The sequence below is a fragment of the Lygodium microphyllum genome, chromosome 19 (assembly GCF_053477565.2).
Source record: "Lygodium microphyllum isolate KBCC chromosome 19, Lygodium_microphyllum_v1.1.10, whole genome shotgun sequence".
In the NCBI taxonomy this organism is placed as follows: domain Eukaryota; kingdom Viridiplantae; phylum Streptophyta; class Polypodiopsida; order Schizaeales; family Lygodiaceae; genus Lygodium; species Lygodium microphyllum.
The window spans coordinates 17146303-17158265 of NC_141153.1; the positions used below are offsets into that span (position 1 = coordinate 17146303).

Sequence of the window (11963 nt, forward strand, 5' to 3'; positions counted from 1 at the left end):
TCCATAGCTTTCTTCCATGGGGCGGACTGTAAAGCCTCCTTCACGGAGGTGGGCTCTCGATCCTGCATAACACGGGACATCAAACAATAATTGGAGCAAACAAGCTCCGAAGAATGCGCCTGGTGCCTCCGTGACCGCCGCTGACCATCCTGCGGTCCCCACTCCTCAGGAACCCCCTCGATCCCTGAATCACGGAGTGTGTCACGGGCCCAGCGAGGAGGAGGCCGAACCTCCCCTCGTCGTTCTCCATCAGTAGAAGACTCTGGAATGTCCACCGGTGGTAACTCCTCAGAAGGGTCCGGTGGAACAGTAGACTCTGTGTCAGAAACAGAATCATAATCAAAAGGCACAGGCTCCAGTGGAACTGTAGAAGGAGCCAAACTCTCCCCTGGATCTCCAAGAACGGGATGCTCATCACCCGTTGAAGAAGCCGAAACCTCCACAAACCGCACATCACGGCTAGTATATACATCCCGGTTGACGAGATCATACAGTCGGTAGCCTTGGGACTGGGAGCTATAGCCAACAAATACCTGTTTTCGGGAAGCCGCTTCAAATTTGTCACGGTGAGCCTTGGGAATGTGAACATAGGCATCACACCCAAAGACTCGAAAGTAAGAAACATCTGGCTTCGTCCCAAAATAAGCCTCAAATGGAGTCATCCCTGCTACGGCCGAAGTAGGGGATCGATTAAGGATGTGGACTGCAGTAGCCACAGCCTCGGCCCACAGAACCTGTGGGGTCTGTCGGTGCTCCATCATGGTGCGCGCCATCTCGATCACACTACGGTTCTTCCGTTCTAGAATACAATTTTCTTGAGGAGTATTGGTATTGGCAAACTCCTGGTGAATTCCTCTATCTGCACAAAACCGAGCAAATTCATTAGACACAAATTCACCTCCCTTGTCGGATTGCAAGGTCTTCAACTTCCGGCCTGATCGGTTCTCCTCAAAGAGAAGCCAATCCTTGAAGTGCGAGAAAGCTTCTGACTTTAGTGCCAAAAAATAGGCCCATGTCATCCTGCTATAATCATCCACGATCAGCATGAAGTACGAGCTCCCACGCAGGGACTCATTCCTCATAGGGCCACATAGATCCGTAGATACTAACTCCATCGGTGAAGTAGACCGCCGCGAAGCGGTGTGGGGAATGGCATCTCTATGCTGCTTCCCCCGTATGCAGGAGACACATGGCTGCTGGCTCACCACTATATCCGGCAACCCTCGAACAAGCTGTCCACGTGACGCCCTCCGAAGATAGTCATAGTTCAGGTGACCAAACCGAGCATGCCATAATTCAAACTGTGACTGTGAGGTAAGAAGAAGAGTAGAGAGGGCAGTGGAAGACTTCAGTTTGTAAATGCCGTTCTCCTCATATCCAGATGATAGAACCTTCCTCGATTCACGATCAAGGACTCGCACAGTAGAACTGTCAAACTCCACCAAAAGACCAAGGGAGCAAATCTTATGAACTGAAAGAAGATGGTACCCTAATCCTGGTACATGCAAAACCTCTGAGGTATGGGTGCCACCTCGTCCATCCGGAATAAGCTGCATCTTACCCCGACCTGCAACAGAAACTAAAGAGCTGTCTCCAATGAGAACCTGCCCACGCGAAGGTCGCAGCTGGGCAACACCATCTGATGAAGGAGTCATGTGCCATGAGGCACCACTATCAACAATCCACTCTCGAGCTTGGGGAGCCGTCATCGCAGCATCAGAAGCATTCGGTGAAGCGTCTCAATGACAACTAAATGTAGAAATGCAGCTGATGAGGGTGCAGCCACCGCTCCAGAATCCTTGGTTTCCTTCTTCTTGGTGTCCTTCGAGTCTTTGTCAGGGCAATCCTTCTTCCAATGGCCAGTCTTTCCACAAATATTACATGTGGAGTCTTTGTCCTTGTCCTTCTCCTTGTCCTTCTTGGACTTGTTATCCCCCTTCTTCTTCTTTTGGTCCTTCCCCTTCTTCTGAGAGGCTTGACCTGTCAACGCCTCCGTCTTGGAAGCATTCTGTTCCTTTAACTGTTCCTCTTGGTCCAAGACCATAGGAACCAACTCTTCCCAGCGAAGAGTAGACTCTCGCCCCGAAGCAATAAGGGCAGAGTAAAATGTACCGAATCGTGGCGGCAACTGGGACAATAGTGTGATCACCATGTCTTCGGAGGAAATCGGCTTTCCCGCATTCTGAACCTGCATCTGTAGCTGCCTTAGCTTGTTAATGTGTTCCCTTAGCGAAGAAGACTTATTGACGGACAAAGTCCACATCTGGACCTCCAAAGAAACCCTCTTCATTAGGGTCATCCGATCGTACATTTGATCAAGCTCCAGCCATATCTCACGAGCCACCGTCAAGTGCTCGATGTGAGCGATCACGGCTGTAGTGCATGATAGAAAGAGAAAGGATCGAATCCTGGGATTCAGTTTGTCCCAATGAGACTGGGCCCTGGCCAACTCCGCACGAGCATCGGAAGAGAGTTTGGACTCATCTCTTACCGAAGGCCGGTCAATATCTTCCTAGACCAACTCCGCCAAATCATAGGACTCAAGGATGGCCAACATCATAACGCGCCAAATGCGGTAGTTGTCGCCGTCAAGCTTCTGATCTGTAAGAAGAGCCGGTAAGACAGGCACCTTCCGGTCCATAATCGCCTGGAACTCCAAGTCCATCTCTGTAGACATCTTCACCTGCAATGCCTTCTCAAACGCAAAAGCAGCCCCCTCTGACTGGGTAAACTCAGCCTGCTAAGGCTCTTCCGCGTCCAGAAGCTTCTTCACCCGCCGGAGGCGATGAAAAAGCAAAACCTGCACTTTTAGGTTGAAAACTCAAACTTCCTCCACGTCAAACAGCAGTAAACAGCAGCAAATCCACCACCTGTACTCCTTTCCTGTGCGCCCACACTCATTTCAGCCTTGTTCCAAGGCACAGCCCTCCTATCTGCCCTTAAATGCAAAAAACGCAAATTTGTGTCGCGATGGAAAATTCACTTCAGGTTGATTCTACGCTCAGTCAGCCCTCAAACTCTGCTCTGATACCATGTTAGAGTGCAGCAGTGCGGAAGCGTAGGACTGAGAGAGAGAGAACGCAGAGAGAGAAGGGAGAGAAAGAGACAGTGTACAATGAAGATCTGCTGTATAAAGAATGCTGAATACAAAGATATACACGGGCGCAGTGCGCTGGACTGCGTGTCTCCACCTCGACGATGCGACCTGCTGTCCACCTCGAAGTCTGCTGCAGTCTGCACTGTCTGCTGTCTGAAATCTGTGAACAGAGACAGAAAACTGCACAGCACCGGTCTGTAATCTGCGACAGAGAAGAGTGGGCAGACTGCTGGAAACGTTGGCAATATATAGCCGAAAAACTGCTTGAAATGGGGCGCCAGAAATAGGGCGCAGCCTGGAATAAGTCGGCTGCAGGCAGTCGGACTGCCACGTGGCAGTCCGACTGCACAGTCCGACTGTGCAGCACCCTGCTGGTCCGACTGTGCAGGCCTGCCTGCCCACCAAACAGGCTATGATCTCTAACAGGGCTAACTCAATTTTGTAAAGATCATGGCATTCACTAGGAGTTTGCCAACACGAATAGCCCTCAGGAGAATGGCATATTGAAGCAGAAGAATCGCAATGTGATCAAGATGGTGTAGACTATGATGGAGCATCATCAAACACCTCAATGTCTTTGGGCCAAAGCAGTTACCACCACTATCCACATCCATAATCAATCCCCTACTTCAGCCATGGTTGGTATGACCCCTTTTCAGGCACACTTTAGACAAAAGCCAAATGTTTCTCGTTTCAGAGTGTTTGGGTGTGATACCTATGTTCACATCCTGAAGAAGAAGAGGGGACAAGTTTGAGCTTGCTTCCAAGAAACAAGTGTTCATGGGATATAGCTCGCAATCCCACGGATACAAACTTTATGATCCCACTTCCCGAGAAGTGTACACGAGTCGAGATGTTTGATTTGTGGAGTTTCCAGCCACGGAGGCGGGGTGTTGAGCATCCCATTCTTGGAGATCCAGGTGACAATAGGACACTTGCTCCACTACCTTTGGAGCCTCTGCCTATTGAGGCTCCACCCTCAGTGGAGAAGGAGATTGCTTCACTACCAAATTCACCCATTGAGTTGGCCCCAATGGATATTCCAAAGTCTTCCTCCGTAAAGAAGGCTCTACAATCACAGCATTGAAAAAAGACTATGGAATAGGAGTTCGATATTATAGAGCAAACTAGCACTTGGGGACTTGTGCCTAGACTCGTTCATAAAAGGTGACTGGTGTTAAAAGCTTAAATGGGTCTTTAAGACCAAATACCACAGTGATGGCATTCTAGATAAGCACAAGTTGCAGCTTGTTGCAAAGGGCTTTGCACAACGGCCAGGGTTGGATTTCCATGACACCTTCGCACCTATAGCTTGGATGGCTACCATTAGGACTGTTCTTGCCTTAGCCAACCATATGAGATGGCCGGTTTATCAACTCAATGTGAAGTCTACCTTCCTAGGACCTAAACGGTGATTTGAAGGAGGAGATCTATGTTAAGCAGCCTCCTAACTTTTTCTCTCATCAGATAAATAGGTGTACAAGTTGAAGAAGGCCCTTTATGGCCTCAAATAGGCTCCACATTCTTCAAATAAGAAGATAGACTCGTTCCTCCAAGGGAAGTTGGGGTATAAGCGTTCCTCTTCCAATCCCCAATTGTATGTCTACACCTCACCTAAAGGGTACGCGTTGTTCGTGCTTTATGTGGATGATCTTATCTTAACAGATGAACATGCCCAAAAGGTCAAATAGAAAAAGGAGACACTCCATGAGGTGTCTGAGATGACGAATATGGCCCTTCTCCATTTCTTTTTAGGCCATGAGATTTACCAAACTTCGAGGAGGGCAATTTTTATATCCATGCAGTGGTATGTACAGGAGCTTTTGCCCACATTTGAGATGGAGGGATATAAGGCAACTTCTACTCCTATGGATCCAAATTGAAAGGCTATGGCCCATATAGATTCACCAACAGTGGAAGCTTTCTACTACAAACAATTGATTTGATCCTTGATTTGGCTTCTTACCACCCCATTGATTAGTGCTTTCTAGTAGGTTTGTTGGCTAGGTTCAAGAAAGTTAACTATAGAACGGAAGGCAACAAGAGAGCAAAGCAAATCAACAAAGACACACAAAGGTGGAAAAAGTAAAGAGCATTGCAAATCAAGCAAAGAGCACAAGGTATATAATTTTTTGTCAAAGCCCACAATCATACAATTAATTGTAATATTATTTTGAAACCCACCCATAATGCCCATGCAAGTTGTAATATTTTCTATCGGGTAAAAAGACTCATAGCTCAGCAAGGGCATGGACACTAGCTTGCATTCACTTTCTGCCGATCGGTGTAATCTAATATGTATACATAAACCAAGTAAGGCCAGCCAAGAGCTAAATAAGATAGACAAGCACCCAACTTAAGTGGAAGCCCAAACTCAAAACTCCCTGTATAAAAACCAGAAAGTGAATAGATAAGCTCATTCTTGTGGTGTGCAAACTTAAGAGCATGCTTCTTCTTCTTGCTTCTATTTTATCTACTTGTGCTCCATCTTGAGAGTGAGGGAGAGTGAGAGTATGAGAGTAAGGGAGAGAGTGAGGGACTTGGAAGGTAAAGCTCCTTCCTTGCGTCCGTTCTTCTCTTCTTCCCCTTTGTGAGTGAGAGGTTAATTGAAGGAGGGATTGGATTGTCTTTCTTCTTGTTTGCATTTCCTCTCGCAAATCAAGTGCTTGTGGATCGGATTGGGAGCTATGGAGTATAGATTGCGGATCATGAGCTATGGAGTAGAGATTGCAAATCGAGTACCATAAGGAGCTACGGAGTAGAGGTTGGAAATTGAGTACCATCGCACAAATCATGGAGCCACCATCAAGCCGCCGCTTGGTGGTGTTGAGGAGAAGGTAAGGCCATGAGTTCACTACACCCTTGTCGGTTCATTCATGCTTGCTTTCATATGGTTTGGGAGAAGAATGGATAGATTGATGAGTTCAAAGGATGTATAGGCTATGTGAGAGGTTGCCATTGCCAAATCGGATGAAGTGCTTGAAACAATAAGTGTTCCGTCAAGTCGGGCAGTCAAGCTTGTTAAAGCTTCAACATTATGGTTCCATTGTCAAGACATGACAAAATCATCTATGAAGGCAAACAAGCATTCTCTTTATCATACATTGGAATAGAAACACTACCCTAAAACGGATTAGGAGCGCGTACTCCAAAATGGAATAGGAACAGAGCTTGATACGGATATAAGATAGAGTAGGACTGACGAAGTAGGAAAGATTCAAAGATTTTGGGCATAGAAGTCGGATTTGAAGTAGATTAGCAAACTAGTATAGCCTTGGGAAAAAATCTTAGAAAATAAAACCCATAAAAAATCTTCTCTGTTTTTTGTCTCATTTTTGCATCCTATGGACTCAGTAAAGGGTCTACTTGTGAATCTAAAGCAGGGGGCTTAAGAAGAATATGTGGTTTGCTTGGTAGCAAGGCTTCTTATCTCTTCTTAGTTCTAGTGTTGGAATTTTTGTTTTTGCACTTTATGTGTCTTGATTCCTGTAAAAGCTCATGGAGTTAAAAGAATAGACACAAGAGAAAAGAAGTACTAGTTGGGTGCTGTGGAGGAGAGGGAAGGAGACAAGACAAGGTTAGATTGTGAGGAAGGGAAATCTAAGCCTCATCTTTAACAAGCATTCAATCGCCTTTGGATTTCGCATATGATCTCTCAAAAGGAATCATTCTAGAAACAAGGGCCATGGAGACCTCCACACGTATAGAATTGGCTAAGTGCCATTCAAAAGGATGAGGACTTGGCCCCTGAAATATTCTTTCTATCAGCCGTACATGGATAGTAAGGCCAAGAGCCTTTAGAATTGTCAAACGGCCTTTAGTTGTGTCAAAGACTAACAATCTTAACCTTTTATTTTATGAGTGATCCCCATTCGGCCTTCGGTCGTGTCAAGTCTAATATCCTTAGTCTTTGGTCACAACAGCCGAAGGGCCATATGAGAGGCCAAGAGGCTTAATCCCTCTAGTCATCAACAAGTGCCAACATGACAAGCCACAAAGGCCTTAGCCATAATGTAGTCAACCGAATGTTTAAGAATTCCTCGTGACAGCCAAATGCCAAGGCCTTGATTCCAATTGGACGAACAACTCAGATGGCATGAAATCATGATGGCCAACAAGGCCTTGAAGGCTTTAGAAAATCGGACACGCTTGGTACTCCAATGTCTCTCCACCTGTATTGGATCCTTGCGAAGTAAGATGTGAGGGCCGCTCCTACACAAGTATCTACATGGAGGGTTCGGAAGACTGAAGTGGTGTAGAAGTGTTTAAAGTCATCTTCCCTTTGTGAAATTGCTCCGAATGACGAGATCTCCAATCACAAGCCCAAGTTTTTTCAATGAATCCTTGCTCTAATACCATGTAAAGAGATACTCGTCCACACATAACAACACAATCATTTGACAATGCACAAACTAATAAAGAACCTAGTTATTGTTAAGGTAACTCAGAGATAATGAACACTAAAGAAGAACAAATGAATGTTGAATATATATGATGCTCAATACAGCACACTATACAAAGTGAATACCGACCTTGAACTCCCATGTCTATGAGAATAGGGCAGAGAGTATGAGCTGAAGAGTGTATCACACTCTAACGGATCCTGATCACAGCAAACAGCCTCTAGAAATAGTTTGGCAAAAGCAAGCATAGCTTTTGACAGCCAGACAGATCATTCAGATGCAGAAATCAGTAAGTGCAAGCTGAATGATGATGTGGCAGCCAAGAGATGGTAGCAAACTGCTAAATGCACGCCACAGGCTGATGTGGACTGGCAGGCGACAGCAAGAAAAGCAAGATGCTCACTGAACAATGCCGTCAGCAACTAGCGACACCAAATCTAGACAAGGCAATGGCTAGAAGACGGTCATCAACAGTAAACACAGTAAATCTAGTTGCACAACATGCACCAAGTGATGACAACAGTAGACAACAAAAACTGAGATATCCTTTGCGAACTTAATTTGAGTTTTGGGGCTGTAATCAAGAGCTAATCAGTTTATATAATGCATTTTTCTCAACACCACCCAATTTCACTCTTCCAAACCATGCAGGGAAGCCGTTTGTCATCATCTCCTACTTGTGTTTACAGTTCCAAGCTGTCAGCTGCCTATGAAAGCACATCTACTATTGTTCAAGATCAGTTCTACCTGCATTTTCTGCAGTATATTACCATCCAGACATCTACTGCTGTCTCCTTCACTCCCAAGACTATGTTTTCCATCATAGAGGTCTGATACAGCAGCTGACTACCTGCATTTTGCTGCCCAACAGGCCACCATCCTGCCACTTCCAATTCCCAGCCTAGTCAAGATAGGTAGCATTGTCTTCATCAACACATCTGCATTTTGGTCACCTGGTCACTCATACTGACATCATCAAAGACTGCTTGCTGTTTGCCCAAGGTACAACACCCTTTGGAAGGTGTCATTAGTGTCTCTAACTCCTCTAGCTCACCTCATTCCTAGTCCACCCGAGACATGGAGAACCATTGTATCATACAAGCATAGAGTTTGATCATTCACTCATTCATTCAGCACTGTGAGTTCTCTTCTTCTTGAGTTCTAATGCTTTCATTGTGTTTGTTGTACACTTTGAGTTCGAGAAGCGACCTGATCCATTTTATTTGCTCTTCTCTCCTTTTGGCATTCTTTTGTCTTTGTCAAAGTTATTGTATTTTATCGCATTCCTACATTCTGTGTTTTCTCTATGCAAACCCTTGCATCTTCTTCTTCTCTTTTTCTTTGGACAAACTAAAACCTGAAGCATTATATATGTTGGACAAACAAGAACACGTAATTTGACTCAAAAGGATAAAGAGAACCAAATTCTTTGCATCTGCTATCAAAAAAAATGCTTTTTTCATGAAAGCGAAGCATAGGAAATGGCGCAAACCTTTGTTTGCTCAGCCTCTCATAAGGAGCTAATGGGTTTCATATCCTCATCAGATCGAACCTCTTTTATAGACAAAGGCGCAATGGCGTCTCTCCTGCAGCATGATCCACCTCCAAGGTTCTCAGCTTCCAGACTCAGACTGTAGTTTCCAGCTTCGAGCAAACGATAGTCTGCACGGGGGATGTATACAATTTTATCCTAGTCGAAAAGAAAAGGATTTGGTGCTCGCGTGCTATGTCTCGAAAACCCAAGAAATAACAAGTAACAGCCTACCTTCTTATATATAGGCAATATCACAAAGGAAAAACATATGCTCCCAGACACAAGTACTACCTCAGTCATCCCCCATATCCGCACACGTACTCTAACTGCACCCACACTAGCTTGCACGCGCAATTAGACATTAATTATTCACCTCAGATTGATGAATTAGTCATTGTAATTTGCTGTGATAGAAACGTGCAAGGGCTGGAACTCGCAGTCCTGATATTTGCAGGCTCCAATGCCTTTGATCGAGGATTTTACCCTTCTGTGCTTGTGCTCAGGTAATAGGTGGGTTCACTTCATCCTAAGGCCGGTTCATTTTAACCCAAAACTAGTTTGATTGAAAGTGAGGAGGAACTACCTCCCTTTGAAAAATGTAAGTGAATAGGATTTGAACCCTTTCACCTTTACCATGGAAGGAGAGTATCCTTCTCATTGTTAGAGTAGAAGGATAATATCTTTTTAAATATATAGAGAAAAGGATTTTAAATAATACATATAATATAACTAATATTAAATAAACATAAAACAACTAACCCACCTAGCATCAAATTCTAATTTTAAATTACCTTTTAAACTTTAACGTTTTAGCTTTAATTATAATTAAAGCTAGATTGTGCCCAGTGCCAGCAAACTGTAGAGAGAGAGAGAGAGAGAGAGAGAGAGAACACACCTGAAATCTACTTGTTTCATCATTCAAACTTCAAAGGAAGTTTCACTTCAAACTCAACTGCAACTTGCTCATGAGTCATCACCATTGAGTCTTGGCGATTGATCTCTTACTCATCGCCAAATCTATGGCACTGCCTCTTGCTGCACCTCTTGCACCATATGCCTCTTACATTCTACTATTGATCAAGAAAATGCTACTAAGCAATGAGTAATATCTAGTGGCCTAGGTGCCTGTTGTGGCATTGCAACCCTCTTACTGCGATGTTGTGCCTAAGGTCAGGGCAGATCTTCAAAAGTTTGGTGTTGAGTGGCGATATTGACCCTCTGCCAAACTCAAGTTATTGTCGTTGATAGTTATTGCTAGCTAGGACTTGCATGAACAATGGACACGCCTATATAATGTGCATGCACCACATCTATTGCAAAGTCCATGTTGTAATATTGATCACTAATCAATCATCTGTGAAGCTACAATGGTAATTTATGAAGGTTTGATACTAGACAGGGCCCTTGCGGAAATTTTTTGAAGCCTGGGTATTAGGCAATTGGACTTCTAGCGAGCCTGGACAATTGTGGAGAGAGTGTGTGTGTGTGTGTGTGTGCGTGTGCACGCATGTGCCACTAAGAATATACTAGTTAGGCAGAATCAGCTCTGCAGCTTTGGTGGCTATGGAGACACACACACACACATGTGTGTGTGTGTGACTCCATCAGTCCTGGGACAACGCAAGCAAGAGCTGTGTGAACCTTGAAGCACAAAGGCAAGAATAATATATATTTCCCCATGTACAGGTGTCCCTCTCTCTCTTTCTTTCTCTCTTTCTCATCTTTGGAGTTTGAATGGAAAAAAAATTTGCGATAGGTTGGAGGCAAAAGATTGGCAACAATTTACAAATTATTTTTGGTATACAATTGTTTATAGGCTAAAGGTTTGTGAAGTTTAGAGCCATTCTAGTTTAAAGATAAAGGCTCAAGAAACTTAGATTTCAAAGGGAAGGGAACACAACAAAAGATAGCAAATTTCAACTATTATCAAAAAACACGGTAAGATAACAACCACTCTTTTTATTTTTGAGAAACAACACCTAAATTGAAAGATAAGAGACCAGGAACCCATCTTGCACGGGCTGGGATTGAAAACATAGCCAAACATCCTTCTAAAAAGGTTTTAAAAAACATCAATAATGTTGGAGGCTCAACTTCAATTAATGTGTTAGCTTCAAATGAATCATTCAATTGCAGTTGAATTTGAAAGGAAAAAAGAATGATGCTTACTTTTTCAAGAGGTTGGCTAGACCAAATTAAAATTGTAAAATTAGAAACTTAAAATCACATATTCACACATCATGTCATAGGTTTGCTATGCCTTCGACTTGAGCATAGTTTTGATGTGAGATGGTTAAATGGATATGGAGCTATTAGTAGAGTATGTAAGCCTTTAGATGCCATACTTGAGATCACAAAAAGAGAGGCATTGCATATTTATGAAGAATTGGCTGGTTTTGAGTGTGTTTATTGCTTACATTTCTTAGCTAACATTTTGAGAGGTTTAACAATACTAAGCCAAATGTTTCAAAAAGACTTTGTAGATGTCACAACCGTAGATAGTCTTATGAAGAATGATATTGTATCCATAACGCAGTATTACATTGATTATCCTCCTCCTGATGTGAATGCATTAATTGTTAGAGTATATGAATATGAAAACCTTGTTGACTAAAGCCTGAAAAAGGGTATTTATACACATTAACAGGTGCTTTGCATGGGAAGAATTTTATGAGCATGATTTCAAACATAAATTTAATGGAGAAGACTTTAATATGGCCTTAGAATTTCAAGTTGCTTTTGCTAAGTCAATGATAAGTAACTTGAATTCTCAATTTCAAGATAATTCTGTGATTAATAGTTTAAAAATACTTGTGCCTGCACAGCATCAAATACACAAGAAGGCCTTTAAAGACTATGGAATCCAAGACATAGATCAATTAACTTCATTTTATGGCTCCCCTAAAAAGCTAAATATAGAGGAATTCCT

At 43.5% G+C, this 11963-nt stretch overlaps 1 protein-coding gene across 8 annotated transcripts in view; it reads right to left on the reverse strand.

Annotated features, from left to right (window-relative positions):
* LOC148019607 (uncharacterized) overlaps positions 1 to 9567 on the reverse strand; it is a 136936-nt gene extending 127369 nt beyond the window's left edge. For 4 of the 8 annotated variants that reach the window (XM_087699711.1, XM_087699713.1, XM_087699710.1 and 1 more), the window contains exons 1-2: positions 9408 to 9566; positions 8993 to 9162 (exon numbers count right to left, since the gene is read on the reverse strand). The gene's annotated coding sequence lies outside the window, so the exon portion shown is untranslated. Of the gene's footprint in view, positions 1 to 8992; positions 9163 to 9265 lie in introns of all 8 variants that reach the window. The other 4 variants (XR_015694851.1, XM_087699706.1, XM_087699705.1 and 1 more) reach the window with 4 other exon arrangements.
* Between the last annotated feature and the right edge of the window lie 2396 nt (positions 9568 to 11963).